The sequence below is a fragment of the Papio anubis genome, chromosome 14, assembly GCF_008728515.1.
Source record: "Papio anubis isolate 15944 chromosome 14, Panubis1.0, whole genome shotgun sequence".
In the NCBI taxonomy this organism is placed as follows: domain Eukaryota; kingdom Metazoa; phylum Chordata; class Mammalia; order Primates; family Cercopithecidae; genus Papio; species Papio anubis.
The window spans coordinates 97,073,106-97,086,073 of NC_044989.1; the positions used below are offsets into that span (position 1 = coordinate 97,073,106).

The following is a 12,968-nucleotide window of genomic DNA, read 5'->3' on the forward strand; positions in this document are numbered from 1 at the left end:
CCTGGGCAATGGAGCGAGACTGTCTTCAAAAAAAGAAAAAGAAAAAAATGTTGTGAAGTGCCACATATAACTGCAAACCTGGCCTCTCACACCCACTATGGGAGCCGAGGGTCCCAGGCCCTCAGCTGAGGAAGGTGAGTGGGGCCCGCTTGGGCACTGGCACCCTCTGAGCAGACGTAAGGCGGCAGGCATCGGGGGAGGGGGAGATTGGCAGAGAAGTGTGCATTAAATCGTTCACAGTCATACCATGTTTTAAATAACAATTTGTCTGTATCAGTTTAGAATTCTAAAAAGTTGAATGCAGCCAGAATACATTTTTAGAAACCCAAACCAGCAGATAAGAGATCCGCCGCCCTGACTAGTCACCCTCTGTCGAAACACAACAGAATTAACACAGATAGCTTTTGTCTTAAAGTACAGAGTACTGGATTACAGTGGCTTGTTTGTAACCGATTTAAGCTACGTAAGAACGAAGAAAACGAAGGAAGGAAAACAAACAAAAAATTATGCATTCTGTGGATAAAGCATATTGAAAGAAAACAAACGAAAAATAGAAAACTCGAGGAGAAGGCACTTAGCAGTTAGAAAGTTCTGCACTGGCCAACAGAAGCGTCTTATATAACCTATATATAAGTAATATACAGTATAATAATTGCATTAATAGGCCGGGCGCAGTGGCTCATGCCTGTAATCCCAGCACTTTGGGAGGCTGAGGCAGATGGATCATGAGGTCAGGAGTTCGAGACCAGCCTGACCAACATGGTGGAACCCCATCTCTACTAATAATACAAAAATTAGCCGGGTGGTGCATGCCTGTAATTCCAGCTACTCAAGAGGCTGAGGCAGGAGAATCGCTTGAACCTGGGAGGCGGAGGTTGCAGTGAGCCAAGATCGTGCCACTGCACTCCAGCCTGGGCAACAAGAGTGAAACTTCATCTCAAAAAAATAAAAAAAAATTGTAGTAATAATATAGTACAACTATAGATATATTAAATATCAAAAATATATATTGCTTGTATTACTTGTTCAAGAGAGATGGAGATAACAATAGTTTCAGAATCCCTATTAATGAGAAAAGTTCATTTGGATAGAGTATGATAACAAATATAAAACCAGAGGAAAAAGGAAACCTAAGCACGGAAAAAAGACTGAAACGTCATCATCTAAATGGGGTTGATAGAAATGGAGAAAAGAATTTCCTTCTCCTTTTAACCTACTTTTAAGCAATGGCTTTAAACTCTGTGAAAATGCATTTTATGGGTGTAGAAGTTTCGAGGGCACAAAAATCCTTTAAGCGAAAGACAGCAATAGTACCTAGGTTTTCTAACTTTTCTCTCCCATTCACATAACTGATGAAAAAACTTATCTAGAATTGGCTTCCTTCCTCCCCACCTCTCACTTCTAATCCCCTACACTTAACGGAAGTGAAAAGAAAGTCAAATTGAGAAGCTTTTTCAAAGCCAGTACCCCCATCCAAAATGGATCCAAGCACATCCAACCTTGGAAGGAGGCACATCCCAACTCGGATTTGTCCTTGGCTGGTGGCACATGGAGCCCAGGAAGGCAGGAAGCCCAGGTCTCCTCAGTTCTGCCAGTGGGCCAGGGATCTACAAGTCGGGGGGTATATGCACGTGTTTCTAACAGAATGAGATCATCTTATCACACGGATGCAGCCCAAAATTAAAGCAAAACAGTTATGACCGTAATCTTCCCATCCACCCACTCCCTCGCTGTCATCAAGAAAAGATGGGCCTTGTTTCCAGCAAGAAGGAACATGGCTAGTGGAGATGCTCCTATGGGGAAGGTGCAGTGGTCACCAGTGCACCCCGACCCCCATGAGGTGCAGTCTCCATCGCAGGGAGGGACTGAGGCAGCTTCACTGCCTGAGGCAGCTCAGGCAGCCCGAACAAAACACTGCAGGCTGGGGGGCTTCAACAGCAGGCATTCATTTCTCGCAGCTCTGGAGGCTGCAAGTCCAGGATCCAAGTGCCAGCAGAGTCTGATGGGGGCCACTCTCTGGCTTGCCAACGGCTGCCTTCTCGCTATGTCCTCAGGTGGCAGACAGAGTTCTTTGCTGTCTCTTTTCAGAAGGGCAGGAATCCCATTATGCGGGCCCTACCCTCACTCAACCCCAACTCCTTCTTCAGAGGACTCATCTCCAAATACAGTCACACTGGGGGTTAGAGCTTCACCATGTGAATTTCTGGGGGTCACAAAAGTTCGGTCCATTGCACTCGCAGGTGGAAGACTCAGCCCGAGCCTACAGATAGGACCATGTCAGAGCTGAGGCTGGGTCCTGTCCCTTCCATGGTCCTGAGCTGAGCTTCCTTCCGTGTGAGGACAACCAACCCAGAAAAGAGAAACCCAGCTGAGTGCTCAGGGCTAAGGGTCAAAGGTGAGAACAGTGGGAGTAACAGCAGCTGCCCAGTGCCACCACGCCTGCAGCGAGCAGAGCAAGACAGCAGAGGAGTCGCAGCAAAGGGCAGGAGAGAGGAAAGCAGGGCACATGCTCACCCTCACCGAGAGCCACCGAGGCCAGGGACCACCTGGAGGGCGCCACGCTAGCTGAAGTTTTGCAGGTCCCCTCCTTCGAGTCTGGACGGTGCTGTTATCACCATGCTTTAGAAAGGAAGGTGCTTGAGCAGCAGAGGTAAAGGAGCCAGCCTGAGGCCCAAGGCCAGGGTGGGAGCAGGGCTGGCAGAAGGCACTGGACCAAGAGAGGCAGAGGGGAACAAACCCAGGAGGAAGCAATGCGTCAGGGAGGTAGAAGGGAGGAGAGAGTAGAAGCTGGGCCTGGAGGAGGCAGAGAAATAAGAGACAGTGATGGAGACAGGGAGCCCTGTCCTGGGACCCAGGAGAGTCAGGCCAGGCCACAGCCACCACAGGGACACACACAGTGCTTATCAGGCCTCACCCTGAGCCAGCTATGTGGAGTTTAATTTCACTCTAATAACCGTGCGAGGCCAGCATTATCTCCTTTTAAAAAGGTGTGGATGAGTCTGAGCTAAAGGAACCGACTCAGCATCTCATGCCTAGAGAGAAGCAGACACAAGACCCCAGCAGCGGCCAGGGCCACCACCAAGGCTGGTGGCCAAGTCTCCAAAGGCAGAGACCTTTCCAGACAGGCCCAAGACAACACTCCCGGCCTTCCCGAACTCCCATCCTGTCCCCAGCCTGCCCACTGGCTGTTCCCAGGGCTGATGGAACAAGTCCGTGCTCAGAACCAGGCCTGGCACATAGCACATGCTCAGTTAATGATCACTACTGTTATTACATAGATTCAAAATAAGCATCATTTGTTATCAGAGTCATTTGTACACGTATTTTTTTTCATCCCTGGTGCTGGGATTGTTTGTAATTTATCGTTCAGTCCACAACACTAATCATGCTGCCCTAGACACAACAGATGATCAATAAAAGGCTGGCTGGATGAATGGATTAATTAACTGACAGAGAGATGTGTAGTGGAAGGGACGTGAGAATAAGGCAAATAAGGCAGAAGGTAAATGAGAAAATCGACAGATGGGCAAAGAGTGGACACACACACATCCACGGAAACACAAAAAAAATAGGCAAAAAGTATTAAGCCCAGGGAACCAGTCGCCCAAGTTAAATAATTTGGGTCTCCCTGGAACATTATCTGGACCAAAAGCATTGCACCGCTACCAGATATCATATTTATTTTCTTCAGCATATCAAATGAGAACAGCTAAATAAACAGACTCAGCACTTACTAGGAGTCCTGCGCCCAACCTCCTGCTGACCTCAGAATGACATTTTGGGTGTGATCGAGTTCTCCCAAGCTTCGGCTTATAAAGCACAAAGGCAAACCCAACCTCGGCAGGGCTGCCCCGAACTCCCTGGCTGGACATACCTGCGAACACCTGAGTGGACGTTGAGGCAGCTCAGAGCCAATCCTGTGGCTTCCACTCTATTGGTGCTGTTGGAGATTGGGCCTTTCCCTTTACTGTTCATAGCGGGAAACCTGTCGGTGGGTCCGCTCAGGTTACGAGGAGAACTGGGCAGGCGGCATTAGATTTTGTATTAGCGGTCTTTTGGTCGTGTCACTTCGGACTCTAACTTTATCCTTCTGAATAGCAGGAATTACATGAATTACATTCACATGTCTCCCCATAGAACAACACAACAACAATTTTTTCCTGTGTCCACAGACATCCCAGGAAGCTTCCCACTAGCCTCCTTGGCCAGGATGGGGGAACTGTCCTCTGGTTCTTCCTGAGCTTAGACACACAGCATGGCCATCTCGGCTCCCAGTGACACTGTAAAGAACCAACTGCCACTCACGCCTGTAATCCCAGCACTTTGGGAGGCTGAGGCGTGCAGATCACGAGGTCAGAAGATCAAAACCGTCCTGGCTAACACAGTGAAACTCTGTCTCTACTAAAACACAAAAAATTAGCCAGGTGTGGTGGCGGGCGCCTGTAGTCCCAGCTGCTCGGGAGGCTGAGGCAGGAGCATGGCGTGAACCCAGGAGGTGGAGCTTGCGGTGAGCTGAGATCGTGCCACTGCACTCCAGCCTGGGCAACAGAGCGAGACTCCGTCTCAAAAAAACAAACAAACAAAAAACAAAAAAAAACCACCAACTACCTGCTTCAGAAAGCATTTCAAATTGGGAGGCTGCCTAAGTACATGCACGTGTTCCTAACTTTACTCGTGTATCCTATTCTGTCAGTATCTGAGGACGCACTCTTTGTGCATACTCTAAGAATGTTGAAATGGGAAGTTGGGAAACACGGCCCTGGAACAGTGGCTGCTGAGGAAGGGATGGACCTCAACAGACACAGTGCTCCTCCAGGGACAATTCTGACGGTGTTATAGTTTCCACTAGACTAAATGAGAATCTTTTATGGCAAGCATTTGTAACTGCCTGCCTGACCACAGACATGCTCAAATTAAATGTGGTTATTATCGAAATGATAAAAAAGCATTGATGCTCACCTACACTGTAAAGACCTGGATACCTCTCTACATTGTACTCTCCACAAGGTTGACATGTCATTCCTTTGTGGACTCTTAGCACAGTCTCTGGCACACAGTGGAAACACAAATGTATCTTGAATTTAACATGCCCTTTCACCTCCATATAACCAGCATCAATACTTACTAGCCTGAAAAGGCTGTTTTAAAAAGCTTGACATGTAAGCAAATTAAACTGCCCCCTCCCAGTTCACCCCAAGCCCATATGATCACAAGGAGTCCAATCAGCAGGTGGGAAAACGGCTCCCCAGAAATGCCACTGGGGTGAGAAAAGGGATGGCAACTTCCTATTAGAAATAACAGCCGGGCATGGTGGCTCATGCCTGTAGTCCCAGCATTTTGGGGGGCTGAGGTGGGCGGATTACTTGAGCCCAAGAGGCAGAGGCTGCAGTGAGCAGAGATGAAGCCACTGCACTCCAGCCTGGGTGACAGAGGGAGAGCCTCTCTCAAAACAGAAAAGCTCCCAGTGACACTTTCCTGAATGAAACTGAATTTCATCACTGCCAATGCCACGCATGGTATTGAGGCAAGCCAGGTGCCACAGAAGGGACCTGCCGTCCTGCTGAGGCAGGTCCTGCCGCTTACTTAGTGACCTGCACACTGTCTTCTGCAGAGAAAGGGGTGTTTCATTTTCTCCTGCAAATTCCAAATATATCCACATTTCCGATTGCTACAAGGCAGTACTATAAAGGGAGACGCGAAACCATCCCCACTTTCTGGGAAGAAATGCCCTTGTTTCCAGCTGCGAAACCTCTCTGTGGGGAAGCGCACTGAAGTCGCTCAGGAACAGGCCACCCCTCTTGGAAAGAGTGGAGGTCATCATTTTTCACCTAGTAGAGAAAAAAATACAATCTAAATACATTTATGTAGGGCGATGACCCAGAATATTTACAGGGTTTCTTCGTGCTAAGGTATTTTATGATGCTCAGAGGAACAAGGTGGAAAAAACACACCATTATTCCCCACAAATGGCTGCCTTCCTAGTAACTGCACCTACGGTGGCAAACACTGCAAATTAACCCGCGCCTTGGTGCTGTACGAAGCTTTGCACAAGCAGGTGAAGATGAAGGGCTAAGGCTGGCTCAGACAGGCAACGCTGCATCGAGCTGTTTTCACTCTAAATAAAAACCACGTTCCACGCGGGCCTCCATGGTGCCACCCCAGAACACAGGCACAATTTAATGTCTCATTCAAGCACCGGGAAGTCTCTAGTGACAATCTAAGAGGCTCCCCAAGGGAGGAGGGGAATGGGGGCCCACCCAAGCTCTAGCGAGGCTACAAACAGCATGCAGAACATTCCACTGCCATTACTTTCTATCTTCCAAAGATTACATATCACCTTAAAGAGAATTCAACGTTAAGTTGGCTTCCTCAGCTGCTGCAGCAAAAAGCGAAGCAGAGCTGCAGAGAAAGTTAAACCACCTCCCAGGGCTCTGGCCTTCGGTAACTCTCATTCTAAGGCAGCTTCCCCATCTATCACGTGCCATGGTTATGTCCCAGGTACCCAAAAAGGCCCTGGCCTTAAGGCCTACCTGTTGTAAAGGATAGTCGACCGACGTGGCTTCAAATGGCGCTTGTTATGACACCAGAAATAAAGGTGAGGCTGTCACCCTCCTCACCAAGCCAGTGGGCACAAGTGTCTGAAGGACGCCTCTCAGCTCTGAGAGGCAGGTGCTGTGGCCGCCAAAGCGGAGCACAAGGCTAACAGCCTTTGCAACCTCCTCTTCTCCCCGACATCCATTTCGTCTCTACAGGCAGCTGCAGCCCGTTTTGCCAAATGATTTCAACGGGCCGGATTCTCTCGCTCTCAGAAATGATCAGGTTCTATCATTTGACGTTGTATGAGGAGCGCTAAATTAGCCATGAAAACAAAACTGCTCTAACAAAGTAAAAAGTACTAAAACCAGACACTACCTATGCACGGAATTCAAGAGTGAGAGGATGAAAACATAAGACATTTCACATAGCCAGCGTTCCTCAAGTGAGATTTTGTGTAGAATTTAAAGTCACTTTAATAGTTAAGAAAAGAGTGTTCATTATATAGACTGTTTCTTCTCAAGTCCTCAAAAGGTCAGCAACCCAACTCTGACACCTGCTGTGGAGGGAGTGGAACTAGTTTTAGGGAGATTTTTGGCGGCAGAGAGAGAAGGCAGATCACAAATCCCCGTGGGCTGGTGGAAGCCGTCAGCAGGATGTGCCTGATAATCCGTCCATCTAGATCAGAAGGAAGGGCCACCAGGAGTCCCTGGGCCCGGCCACCCTGCCTGCCCAAAGCCAGACCAGGAGGGTTGTCCTCTTACTCCTATAAAGAGAGGGGAAAGAGATTATCGGTGACAGACTCCCACTCTTACGGAAGCCGAAAAGCAACTTCCCGCAGTCATACCAAGAACGGAGTAAGGAAGGCATGGACCTCAAACTTGGGAAACCAGGTCTTTGTCTTGGAGCTCCTCCCTCAGCTTGAGGGACCTGATGGGCCTCAGGTTTTCAGGTATACGGACATCCTCAACTTCATAGTCAAGAAACTGACAGCTGTAGGTACCTATTTCAGTTAAAAGCATTTACGGCAAGAAATAAAGAGGGAAGATTATATACGTACATATACCAGTTCATTCAGCAAATGCCTAATGAGCCCCGCTACGTGGCCAGAGTCCTTATCACGGAATCATTCCAACTGGAGAAACAGACATGTCTACAAATTATCATACTGCAAGAGGTGACAGCTCTGTCACAGACAATATAAATTGCGGGATTATCACTTGCCAAGCCACAGGCTCTGTACTTTGTCCTCTGAGGCTCTGAGGTTGTCCTCTTACTCCTATAAAGAGAGGGGAAATGCACCACTCTTTATTATAAACCTAACAACTATCTCACAAGACCGCTATTGTCCCCATATTTCAGATAATAAAACTGACGCACAGAGACCTTTGCCAGCCCAAAGTCACACTATGGCAATGGCAGGCCATGATTCATGCCAGCAAACCAGATCTTAACTGCTAGGCTGTACTGTCTTCCGGGAATGAATGCAGGCATATTAAGAAACAGACGTACATGGACTAGAAGGCCAAGGAGGGTCACTAGTTCTGGCTGGGGGAATCCTGAAGGCTTCAAAAAGGAGATGGCATTTAGTCAAGTCTTGCCGTGGGGGAAGGGGTGAGTGGTGGAGGTGGAGGCGGAGATGGGAGAAGGCTGCCCCTGTGTCAGCAACAGGATCTGCAAAGACACGAGGTGTAAAAAGTGCACGGCTCCCCTGGGAATACCTAGGGTAATCACGTTCATAAAATTCACAAGGGCTGAACAGCAGAAGGTGGAGCAAAGATCAGATTTTAAAGGTGCATTGACAACACAAAGGCGCCTCCAGGAAATGGGGAGCTAAAGGTTTGTAAGAAGAGAAGTAAAACAATTAGATCTGTATCTCTGAAAGCCAACCTCAGTAGCAATGGAATAGGTGGGTGGGAGGGAGAAAAGTCTGGAAACAAGAAGACAGGAAGACCATGACCAGGTGAGAGACAAAATCCAGATTTGGGCAATGAGAAAAGAGAGGGTCAGTTACTCAAGGCTGACTGTGGTAGTCTGTTTGGCTGGCTATAACAAAATACCACAGACTGGTGGTTTATAAACAAAGTTAATTCGTACAGTTCTGGAGGCTGGAAGTCCAAGATCAAGGTACCAGGAAATTCAGTGTCCGGTAAGGGCCTCCTTCCTGGTTCCTACACGGCGGCTCCTTGCTGTGTCCTCACGAGCTGAAGGGGCGAGGGGGCCCTCTGAGGTGTCCTCCATAAGGACATTAATCCCATTTGCAAGCCCTCCCCTCTTATGACCTAATCATCTCCCAAAGGCCCCACCTACAAATACCATCACCTTGGGGGGTAGGATCTCAACATATGAGAGACACATTGAGACCACATTGGTGACTGATGTTCCAGCATTATTACAAACAGCACCCCTCCCACTCTCAATAGTGCCCAGGTATAGATGACAAAAATGTGTTTATCACTTTATTCAACATCTATTTGGATGTGACACAGAACATAAGAGAGAAGCAGGATTTGAGGATGAATGTTAGAATTTTAACCCCGATACCAAAAGAAAATGAGACAGCCAGAGTACGTGTGTGTGTCCTTTAGATGAATATATATATATATATATATATATATATATACACACACACACACATCCCATATTATAGAAATAAATGTGACAGACATCTAAATATTTATGACTATCAGGCCCCAACTTAATCCAGATGCTGAGAAGCAATGGTTTTATTAATAGAAATTTCCCTTTAAAAACCTTTCAAGGCCGGGCGCGGTGGCTCAAGCCTGTAATCCCAGCACTTTGGGAGGCCGAGACGGGCGGATCACGAGGTCAGGAGATCGAGACCATCCTGGCTAACACAGTGAAACCCCGTCTCTACTAAAAATACAAAAACTTAGCCAGGCGAGGTGGCGGGCGCCTGTAGTCCCAGCTACTCGGGAGGCTGAGGCAGGAGAATGGCGTAAACCCGGGAGGCGGAGCTTGCAGTGAGCTGAGATCCGGCCACTGCACTCCAGCCTGGGTGACAGAGCGAGACTCCGTCTCAAAAAAAAAAAAAACAAAAAACAAAAAAAAAACCTTTCAAATATTCTACAATAAATATTTATTATTCTTGATTAATCTTGCAACCAGAAATTTTAAAACAAAGGAAATATGCTTCATTTCTAGTGTGTCCAAAATATGCTCAGTTAAAATAATGCCATTGAATAAGGTAAAGGCAAAACTGGAAAAACAGAAATTAGAGTAGTTTATTAAAAGAGTAGAATTGAATTAAATAACCCAAGGAAGAACAAAAGGGGGTCTTGAACATTTGCTGAGCTGTGAAGTTTGTGGATACACGCTACCCTGAAGGAGAGGGTGAAGGTGGATCTCATAGGCTATGGTATCCAGGCTGTTTTCCCCTGATATATATCAGTTCCTCCTTCCTATAATTAAGGGAATTCATCCATTATACAGAACATGAGGACTCTACAAAGCTACATTTCTGCTAGGGAATTACTATGTATATGTATGTGAGTGTGCGTTTTAAATCACGGTATGACCAAGAGGCTCAATTGAAAAGCTGATTAGTGGGAAAAAAAAAAATCAAAGCTCTTTCTTCCTCTCCTCCACTTGCATACGTCCCGTGGGCGGAGAACAGCTCTCTCTTCCATCTGCCCACAAAGTCAAGTGTAAAGCACAAAGAATGGGCAGTCCTTTTCAGGTCTCCAGCCACAAGGCTGCACCCAGCTCCAGGAAGCCAAGTTCAGCTGGACGCAGCCACCCACCACTTGGTAGGTGGCAGAGACGCAGCCATATTCAGACAGATTGAAGCTCTATATATAATAGTCACATGGCAATCAATTTAAAGTATTCCCTTTAGTTAATAAGAAAAGATTAAAAGCCCCAAGTCTGGATGTTTTCTGTTTTCTTCAGGAGTGATTTTAATAAACACATTTTATGATGGATTCTTTTTTCTTTTTTGTGAGGTGGAATCTCACCCTGTTGCCCAGGCTGGAGTGCAGTGGCACAGTTTCGGCTCACTGCAACCTCTTTCTCCCAGGTTCAAGCGATTCTCACGCCTCAGCCTCCAGAGTAGCTAGGACTACAGGCATGCACCACCATGCCCAGTTAATTTTTGTATTTTTAGTAGAGACAGGGTTTCACCATGCTGGCCACGAACTCATGACCTCAAGTGATCCACCTGCCTCAGCCTCCCAAAGTGCTGGGATTACAGGTGTGAGCCACTATGCCCAGCCTTATGATGGATTATTAATGAAAATTATTCTCAATTATTTCTTGGTTTTAATATTTAAATATTGAATTTCCAAGTTTAAGAAAGATATTCTTAAAGCCTATTCTTAAAGCTCTTTTAAAAAAATAATAACCATTATCTCAACTAGCCAGGTATAGTGGTACGTGCCTATAGTCCCAGCTACTTGGGAAGCTGAGGCAGCTGGGTTCACTGGAACCCGGAAGTTTGAGGCTGCAGCGAGCTATGATCACACCCCTGCACTCCAGCCTCGGCAAGAGAGAGAGAGATCTTGTCTCTAAAAAAATAATAAGAAATGAAGGAAAATAAAAATAACCATTATCTCCAGTGATACACATAACCAGTGCAGTAACAAGGGGATGATTTCCCAGTCTACGGAGAAACATGCAGAAACTCCAGCTAATAGGGGCACCTTTGGTTCACGCAGCCACCAGCATCCTGCATTACTCTGTGAGAGTCCACTCTGCAGGCAAATCCCCACGGAGAGGCTGCCCAGAACCAAGGGCTTCCTCCCTCTGCCATCCCTGCCCTTCCCTGGTCGCCGTGCACATGGTCATAAGGGCAGGTGTGTTCTTATACACCACTACCTCCCATGCCACAGAGGATGTGGTCAGAGTGGGCAGCTGACCAGACTGGGCCAAAACAGCTCTTTCCTGAAGGCTAGAACACAGAACAGATCCCGAAGGTTCCAGCCTCTGCTGGAGACACATGCCTCCAGGATGTTGGCGAAGGTCACTACCACAGGCGCTGGGATAGGGACGGCCAGTCTGTAATGTGCACAGGGATACAACTGAGAGGCAGGGGGCCTTCTAGGTCCCCAATTCCCCTCTAAGCCCTGGACCCAGTCCCAGAGGCTTGCCAACATCTCCTTCACAAGACACCTTGTCCTTAGGACAAATTTCTCTCACTTCACAGAGCTCAACGGGGTTTCTGTTACTGCCACCTTGGCAGCGCCTCCAAGCACATCTGAAGAAGGTGAGGAGAAAAGGCAGGTGCAACCAAGGGAGCTAGGAGAAACTCACAAAGTTCAGGTCTCAAACAAAAGAACTTTCCACGACAAGAAGACAGGCAAAGGCTGAACTGCTAGATGAAACCAAGGTGCTGCTGCTGGAATCCTGTGAGCTGTCACCCCAGTGTCGATCCTCTCTTCAATACGAGCACAGAACTGCAAAGGGAGCTCAGCATTTTCAAGATGTCAAGCAGGAAACAAACAGTTCCTACCAGGGCTTCAAGTGGTCTCCCTCTCCACCTACAACATACGCACCAGAGAACCACAGTGTCCTCAGTGGCTCTACACACAGGACCTTGATAGGAACTGTGCACGTCGGTGTCTACAGACTATTACCCGGAGAACAGCTGCAACTGAGTCTTTTATATTTCATTTCCACTGGCCAAAGCAGGTTATGTTAAACTTTTCATTTGTTTTATGTTTTTCTATTTTGGTGTGTGGGTATAATCTGCATGATTAGCACATTATCAATACCCCATTTCGATTGGTCCACAGAGAAAATGTGCAGCACCTACCACTCTCCACCCATGCCGCGCCAGGTGGTGAGCACTGGGTCATTTCATTCCACCCGCAGCCTCCTGGTGTGAGGACCGCCCCAGCCCTCCTCTGTACCCGAAAGCTACACTTGCCAGCCTGATTCTGCCTAAGTTCTGTCAAAGACAGAACCAGGTGCAACATTAAAAGGCAGGAGGAAGGGCAAAGCGTTGCCCTCCGCAACACCCCTGCTCGTGGCTATGGGGACAGCAGGTTCCTAAAGCAGCAGTGACAAGAGTAGAAGGTTCCCGCTGCATCGGTGGAGGGCCCAGTGACAGCCGCAGGGCTGTGGGCTCAGAATTCCCACTCGGTGGCAGCAGCAGTGGGGAGAGCACCTGCTCTCAGGCTCTGGGAACTCTCAAGTCCTCATTTTGCCCTTCAGACCTAGGGACGGCGGCAGCTTTCTTAGTCTCTGATCTCTGGGGAAGGTGCATTTGGCTGTCCAGCCCTTCACACTCTTGGGAAGCCATTCTGCCTATAAGAAACCCCGAGGAGGTTTCCATTTACTGAGAGAGGCTCCAAGGGGTCAGGGAGAACCCCAAGGCCAGAGTAGAGCAGAGATTATCTGAAAGTGAGGTCAGCAGTAGTGACTACCAGAAGAAACCAGAGGGCTATGGTAGCCTCAAATAGTCACGTGTGGTC

The 12,968-nt window shown here is 47.8% G+C and overlaps 1 protein-coding gene across 5 annotated transcripts in view; it reads right to left on the reverse strand.

The window, feature by feature from the left end:
- Window positions 1–12,968, reverse strand: part of NCK2 (NCK adaptor protein 2) — a 151,157-nt gene that overhangs the window by 105,337 nt on the left and 32,852 nt on the right. Inside the window, exon 1 of one of the 5 annotated variants that reach the window (XM_009184877.3) lies at window positions 6,531–9,317. The exons of the other annotated variants lie outside the window; for them this stretch is intronic. The gene's annotated coding sequence lies outside the window, so the exon portion shown is untranslated. Of the gene's footprint in view, window positions 1–6,530; window positions 9,318–12,968 lie in introns of those variants that run through there. 5 annotated transcript variants of the gene reach the window in all.